The sequence below is a fragment of the Arachis stenosperma genome, chromosome 2 (assembly GCF_014773155.1).
Source record: "Arachis stenosperma cultivar V10309 chromosome 2, arast.V10309.gnm1.PFL2, whole genome shotgun sequence".
Taxonomy (NCBI): Eukaryota; Viridiplantae; Streptophyta; class Magnoliopsida; order Fabales; family Fabaceae; genus Arachis; species Arachis stenosperma.
The window spans coordinates 80,384,488-80,392,763 of record NC_080378.1 but is presented as its reverse complement, the minus strand read 5'-3'; positions in this window follow the sequence as shown (position 1 = coordinate 80,392,763).

Here is an 8,276-nt window from a genome sequence, read left to right as displayed (position 1 = left end):
GGTTTATGAGTTCCTCTTTTAGGCCCGTTTTGAGGTTCGCTCCTATGTTTGTTATTTTTTCAGTTGTGTTCCCAATCTGGACTTTTTCGGTCTCTCCCTCTGGTTGTGGTCGAAGATCTTCTCGGGACTGCACTCGTCCGAGTTCTATCGTGTTGACCTCCTTCCCTTTTAGGCTCAGGCTTTCGTTGTAGCATCGCCGCGCTAGTTTTTGGTCGCCTTTTAGGGTAGCGATTCCTTTCGCGGTAGGGAACTTCATACAGAGGTGTGGGGTCGAGACTATAGCTGCCAGTCTGTTTAGGGTTGGTCACCCAATGAGGGCATTGTATGCCGAAGTGACGTCGACTATAATGTAGTCGATGCTTAATGTTTTAGATTGCTCGCCTCTTCCAAAGGTAGTGTGTAGCGGGATGTATCCTAAGGGATGGATCGGGGTGTCCCCTAGCCCAAATAGGTCGGTGGGGTAGGCCTTTAGTTCTTTTTCTTCAAGTCCGAGCTTGTCGAATGCCGTTTTGAACAGGATATCTGCTGAGCTTCCCTGGTCAATCAGGGTTCGATGTAAGTTGGCGTTTGCTAGGATAATGGTGACTACCATTGGATCGTCGTGCCCGGGAATTATCCCTTGAGCATCTTCTCGGGTAAATGAGATAGTAGGTAACTCGGGCAGGGGACTGTCTTCTCGGACATGATAGACTTCTTTGAGGTGTCTTTTTCGCGAGGATCTGGATGTTCCTCCGCCTGCAAAACCTCCATTTATCATGTGAACGTGTCTTTCAGGGGTTCGCGGGGTTTGTTCGGCCCGACCTTCGTTATCTCCCCGCCTTCTCTTCCTGGTCTCTTCTCCTTTCTCTGCTATGTATCTGTCGAGTTTTCCTTCTCTGGCCAGCTTTTCTATAACATTTTTTAGGTCGTAGCAGTCGTTAGTAGAATGGCCGTAGAGCTTGTGATATTCACAGTATTCGGACCGATCTCTTCCCGCTCTCTTGTGTTTTAGCGGTCGGGGCGGTGGGATCTTTTCGGTGTGGCATACTTCTCTGTAGACGTCTACCAGGGAGACTCAGAGGGGGGTGTAGTTGTGGTACTTCCGTGGCTTGTCCGAGTTGGGGTCTTCTTTCTTCTTCTGTTCCCGATCTCGATCTCGGAGTGGGTAGGTCGATTCCTTCCTAGAAGAGTCTCTTAACTGGGAGGTTTCCTCCATGTTGATGTATTTTTCTGCTCGCTCCTGCACCTCGTATAGGGAGGTCGGGTATCGTTTGGATAGGGATTGGCTAAACGGTCCTTCTTTTAGGCCGTTTGCTAGTCCCATGATGGCTGCTTCAGTGGGCAAGTGTTGTATGTCCAGGCAGGCTTTGTTGAATCGCTCCATGTATTCTCGGAGAGTCTCTTGGTTGCCTTGTTGGATCCCGAGTAGACTGGGGGCATGTTTTGTCTTGTCCTTTTGAATAGAGAACCTTGTTAAGAATTTTTTGGTTAGGTCTTCGAAGCTGGTGATTGATCTTGGTGGCAGGTTGTCGAACCACTTCATGGCTGACTTGGTGAGAGTGGTGGGGAAGGCTTTGCACCGAATCGCGTCGGAGGCGTCGACTAGGTACATTCTGCTTCTGAAGTTGCTGAGGTGGTGACTTGGATCGGTGGTGCCGTCGTAGAGATCCATATCGGGTGGTTTGAAGTTTCGCGGTACCTTTTCCTTCATGATCTCTTGCGTGAAGGGATCATGGTTGCCTTCGGGGGTGGTGCCCTGTTCTGTTCGGTCTTTCAGGTTGGCCTCTATTTTCCGCAGTTTTTTTTCTAATTCTCTGCGCTTTCGAGTCTCCCTTCTCAGATCTTGTTCCGTTTCTTTCTGCTTCCTTATGTCCTTTTCGAGTTGTTTCAGTCGGTCTTGTTGTGCCCGGACTGTTTCTAGAATCTCCGAGTTCTTCTCTTTTTCGGAATTTTATGGATCTTTGTTTGGGAGTGATGTCTTTGGGCGATTCTGTTTGTTTCCTCCTGGAGTGCGTGGTGATAGAGGGCTGTCCGGTCGTTCTCCGGTGTCAATTTCGTCCTCTTGTTCAGATGCAGCGTGGTCATTGTTGAGAGGGTCGTCCGCCATGATAGAGGGATGATTTCCAGGTCCCCGGCAACGGCGCCAATGTTCCGGGGGTTACCTGAAACGTGTAGCTCGGTCGTCTGGAGAGGCCCGAGGTGGGGGTTCAAGGACCCGAGCTTGATATGCAGAGTGGTTGGTGGTGGTACCTGCAATGACACTCCGATGCTTAAGTTAGCATGGGTCCAAGCAGATATGTGTAGAATGTGGAATGAATGTCATACCTGGGTGCTCCAGTGTATTTATAGTAGTTGGCCGTGATCTTCCCTGGATAAGATATTTTTATCTTATCTTATCTTTTGGGAATTTTATCTCTATCTTTGTGGAACCGTCTTTTCTAGGCCCTTTCGGCCTTTAGGTTTTGGGCTGTGTTCCTTTTGATGGGCCTTCCTTTGCTTTATTGTCCGAGGTCCGACCTTTAGGCGTGGGCCTTAGGACGAGGTCGGACCTTTTATGGATCTGCCGAGTTGGAGGAGCCCGGTCAGGGTATGAACAATAAGTATCCAATTCGACTCAATTTGATCGAATAGGGTTGCTAACCTAATTTATAGCGGATAGGATAGTGTGCGAGTAGCACTATAAGAAAAATATTAAGTATCATCGAATTTACTGTCGGATTTAGCATTGGACGTTAGTGGCAAATTTTACGTCGTATTGACCGTCAGATTTGGAAACAAATTCGTCATGTTAATTTATTACTGTCGGAAATAAAACGTCAATTGTAACACTCTACCACATAGAGCTTTACGCTTAAGTCGTAAAACAGAGGTGGTGTGGTATTACGACCTCTAAACTAAAATGTATATATATAATAGCAGAAGAATTATAATATGCAAGGAGCCTTGAAGAATAGAGGAAATAAAAATCACAAAATAAAAGCACAACGCTCGAGAAATGAGTTAACTTGCGTGCTAAGAAAGCTACAACTGTCAAGTGTAAAGTAACCCAAAACAGAAACAGAGAGTCAAAGATACAAAATAATGAGCTCCTGACTCAGCCTGCGAAGTCAAGACTGGCCGGAGAATATACACACATATATACATATATATACATATCCAAAATCCAAATGTACATAAACAAAATCCCGCCTCTCCATACACCTCTAGAAGGATTAAAAAGAATAAGTTATGTGGAGAGAAAGCTAAGTACATATATATACACCATAGCATAACAAAATAACCCAGTAACCACTCCGCTTCAAGAGTCCAGACGCTTAATGAAATGCATCTCGACCTGCTTCTGAAAAACAACAACATAGTATGGAATGAGAACCGGAGGTTTTCAATATGGTAAAGATGGCACACACATAATATATAAGGTCCTGGGAATGCCAGAGTCAATCCTAGAACGCCGACACTCAGATTATAAAGCTTAAAGTATTAAACAGAAGCCATAAAAGGTGGTTTTCTAAGAGTACCTAAACCTAACTTAGCTTAATCGTACATCTAAGTCTCATACTGCCATTCCTCCATACCTCCAACACCATCATGCATTTCACACACATTTAAACAGATAAATGCAAGCACAAGAAGGTTACAAATACTACAGGTAACAAACATACATTTAACATGGAAAGTACATTTAGGTACACCCACTTAAAGCACAAGCAAGTAATTCAAGTAATATGCATATGATGCATGCCTGTCCTTTGGCTGATGAGGCTCATCTGTCGGTTATCCAACCAACCCGACAAGCCTGAAAATACTTAGATTGTCCCCCGACGTGCATTCTCAAGAGTCTATGCATAGTTTTTTCTCAAATAATCAATATTGCTCAATGGGGGTTACATTCCTGGACTTTACTATGAGTTTGTGTGTTTTTCTATAAGTTCAGGTATTTTCTGGCTGAAATTGAGGGGCCTGAGCAAATATATGATTTAGAGGCTGAGAAAGGACTGCAGATGCTGTTGGATTCTGATCTTCCTGCACTCAAACGCATTTTTCTGGAGCTACAAAAATCCAATTGGCGCGTTCTCAATTGGGCTGGAAAGCTAACATCTTGGGCTTTCCAGCAATGTATAATAGTTCATACCTTGCACGAGATTTGATGGCCCAAACTGGCGTTAAACGCCAGCCAGAAACCATTTTCTGGCGTAAAACGCCAAAACTGGCACACTTCTTGGCGTTAAACGGCCATTTTGGCACCCAGGGTGGCGTTTAACTCCAATTTGAGGCACATGCATGATGTGTGGAAAACGATCCAACACAAAACTCACCGGCAAGTGTACCGGGTCGCATCAAGTAATAATAACTCACATGAGTGAGGTCGATCCCACAGGGATTGAAGGATTGAGCAATTTTAGTTCAGTGATTGATTTAGTCAAGCGAATCAAGTATTGGTTGAGTGATTTTGTATCCAACAGTAAGTAAATAACAGAAAATGTAAAGGGGAAGGGAAGAATTGCAGAAATTAAAGAAAACTGAAAGTAAAAGAGCTGAATCTTAAAGAGCAAAAAATTAAATGACTGAAACTTAAAGTGCAAGAAATGTAAATTGCAGTAACTTAAAGTGCAAGAAATATAAATTGCAATAATGAAAAGGGATTTGAGGATTGGGATTTCAGAATTCAAGCAAGGGAAATTAAATTGCAACCATTAATAAAGCAGAAATTGAATTAGAAGTAACTAGAATTCAAACAGGAAATGGAATTGAATTGCAGCAGGGGTTCACAGAAGAACCAAAAAGGAAAATGTGATCTCAGGGCTCCAGAGACTAGATAGCAAAGTCTAGATCTCAATTGCCTTCCCAGATCCAAATTCTCAAAGCAATTAACAAGAAATTAAAGAAGAAGCAGTAAAGGGAATGTAATTGAACTCAATTATGCAGAAGAGGAATTCAAGAGATCTTGAATGGAGATTGAGATAGAAATTCCTCAATTCTTCACACCCAAGACTCAAACAAGAAAAGTAAAAATGCTCAAGCAAGAACGAGGAAGAAGAGAGATCAATTCTCCTCCCCAATTCTCTGAAATCTCAGTTCCTAGCTCTCAAAATTTAAAATCAAAAGAAGCTCTCAATTCAAAAATGAAAAGAAAGCTCAAAGTAAAGGTCCCCAAAAAAGAAGTCCTAATTACATCAAATTAACTCCTATTTATACACTTTCTATTCTTGGATTTTGGAATTTGGATGGGCTTTTGATTTGGTGAAGAAATGAATTTAATTGGATTTTTAATCCAATTTCAGCCCAAGAAGAAATAGCTCCCAGGAGGCTGCCCTGCCCTTGTGGAGGGCAGGGCAGGAAATGATGCGTGCGGCCTTGTGCGTGCGTGCGTGGTGCGTTGATGCTTGCAGGATGCTGCCCTGCCCTTGTGAAGGACAGGGCAGAGTTTTTTGGTGCGCCAGATTTTGCTGCCCGTGCGTGCGTGCTTGCTGGCCGAGACTCCTTGGTGCGCCAATCTTGTGCGCGTGTGTGCATCACCAAAATGCTGCCCTGCCCTTGTGGAGGGCAGGGCAATGTGCCAAAGATGAGGTTCCAAGTTCGAAACTTGGTGGAGGCACACGCTACTTCTTTTCTTTGATTTTCTTGGCACCAAAGTCATGCTTAGTTCTTTGCTTCCTCATGGTGCCGTGTTCGATCCTGGGAGATTGAAAGTAGCTTGTTTTCTTTTTGTTTGAACGCTACTCTTTCCCTCCTTGTCCTTGGGTTCGAAACCCATAGGAAGCACTAGGAAGTAATTTCCTTTGAATTATTCTTGATTGGAGCCCGATATTGCTCTTGAGGAGGGCAGGGCAGAGTTTTTGTTCTCCTTGATCCTTGGCATCAAATTGTGCTCCGCCCTTGAGGAGGGCAGGGCAGTGTTGCTTCTCAAGCTTGTTTCATTATGTTGCCCTCCTGGAGGGCAGTGTGCCCTTGTGGAGGGCAATGTTTGCTTCCTCCCTTCCATGCGGCACACTTCTCCTTCCCTTGGGCCACGCTTTCTTTAAGCCACGCTTTTCCTCTTTTCTTCCTTTCTTCATCTACAAGAAACCAAAACAACCACTCAAAGTATCTCTAAACTCATAAGGTTTATAATTCATTAAAAATCACTTAATTCTTGCTTAAACCTCATGATTTAGCATCAATTTAATGATGGTTGCTTGATTTAAAGAAGCTATGCATTTTCATTCCAAATCACTTACTTAGGATGCAAGAAAGTGCATAAAGACTAGTAAAACAAGTGAAATTAGCTTGAAAAATGGGTATATGATGACCCGTCATCACAACACCAAACTTAATTCTTGCTTGTCCCCAAGCAAGCATCAAAACTAAGAGAAAATGAAATGAACAAGAAAAGAAACATATCCTTATTAGGCATATAGCAGAACTTGACTTATGGAGTTTTTATGCAGACATTGATAACTCAATTATTGTTGCTGTTGCATGATATACATTTTTCCTTAAAGGCTTACTAAACTTGCTGTTATAAGGTTTATTCTTTCTTTGCTCCCTTGCTAACTTTTCTTTTCTCATGTTGCTTATCAAGCTTATTATTCTTTGAAGGCTTGGTGTCTAATGTTGTAGTAGTAGCCTTTGGCTTTATTTTTAATCAACATCTTCCACCACAGACACATGGCTCACTACTTCTTCCTAGGATCATTGATGCCCAGCATCTCTTTGGATAACTAAATGTTCTGTATCTAGGTTGCTCTTTATTGTGGACTTTCAATTGGTCATCCCAAATCAATTGATCTAAGTGACCGGGTTTTGAAATACCCCTCAGAATTTACTTATCCAAGCATATCCTAGTACAAGAACACCATTGGCATGTGTCCTAGGGCCCAAGCTATTGGTGTCCAGCCTTTATTCTTTTGTTTTTCTTGCCACATTGGCTTTTTCTTCTTCCTTTTCTTTCTGTTTTAATTTTTTTGTTCTCAAGGGCTTTTTCTTTACTGATAAGAACCTTTATAACAGCAAGCTAGATCACACTTCAATGAAAATGACATCATGCAGCAATTATTTTATGAGTTATGCATTTAATCAAACACATACATGATGAGCGGATAATTTATACACTTTTTGGCATTGTTTTTAGTATGTTTTTAGTATGATTTAGTTAGTTTTTAGTATATTTTTATTAGTTTTTAATTAAAATTCACTTTTCTGGACTTTACTATGAGTTTGTGTGTTTTTCTGTGATTTCAGGTATTTTCTGACTGAAATTGAGGGTCCTGAGCAAAAATCTGATCCAGAGACCAAAAAGGACTGCTGATGCTGTTGGATTCTGACCTCCCTGCACTCGAAGTGGATTTTCTGGAGCTACAGAAGCCCAATTGGCGCACTCTCAACGGCGTTGGAAAGTAGACATCCTGGGCTTTCCAGCAATATATAATAGTCCATACTTTGCCCAAGATTTGATGGCCCAAATCGGCGTAGCAATTTGGCCTCAGAAATTCCAGCGTTAAACGCCGGAACTGGCATAAAACTTGGAGTTAAACGCCCAAACTTGCATGGAAGCTGGCGTTTAACTCCAGAAAAGGTCTCTACACGAAAATGCTTCATTGCTCAGTCCAAGCACACACCAAGTGGGCCCGGAAGTGGATTTTTCTGTCATTTACTCATTTCTGTAAACCTTAGGATACTAGTTTACTATTAATAGGACCTTTTGACATTGTTCCTGTACCTCATGACACTTTACACGTTTTCTTTGTGTACCTTCCACAGCATGAGTCTTTAAACCCCATGGTTGGGGGTGAGGAGCTCTGCTGTGTCTTGATGGATTAATGCAATTACTACTGTTTCTTATTCAATCATGCTTGCTTCCATTCTAAGATAATACTTGTTCTTAATCCGGATGAATGTGATGATCCGTGACAATCATCATCATTCTCAACTATGAACGTGTGCCTGACAACCACCTCCGTTCTACCTTAGATTGAGTAGTTATCTCTTGGATTCTTTAATCGGAATCTTCGTGGTATAAGCTAGAACTGATGGCGGCATTCAAGAGAATCCGGAAGGTCTAAACCTTGTCTGTGGTATTCTGAGTAGGATTCAATGACTGAATGACTGTGACGTGCTTCAAACTCCTAGCAGGCGGGGCGTTAGTGACAGACGCAAAAGTATCGATGGATATTATTCCGGCCTGACCGAGAACCGACAGCTGAATTCCGCTATGCTGTGACAGAGCATATGCAATCGCTTTCACTGAGAGGATGGGAGGTAGCCATTGACAACGGTGAAACCCTACATACAGCTTGCCATGGAAGGAGCCTTGCGTG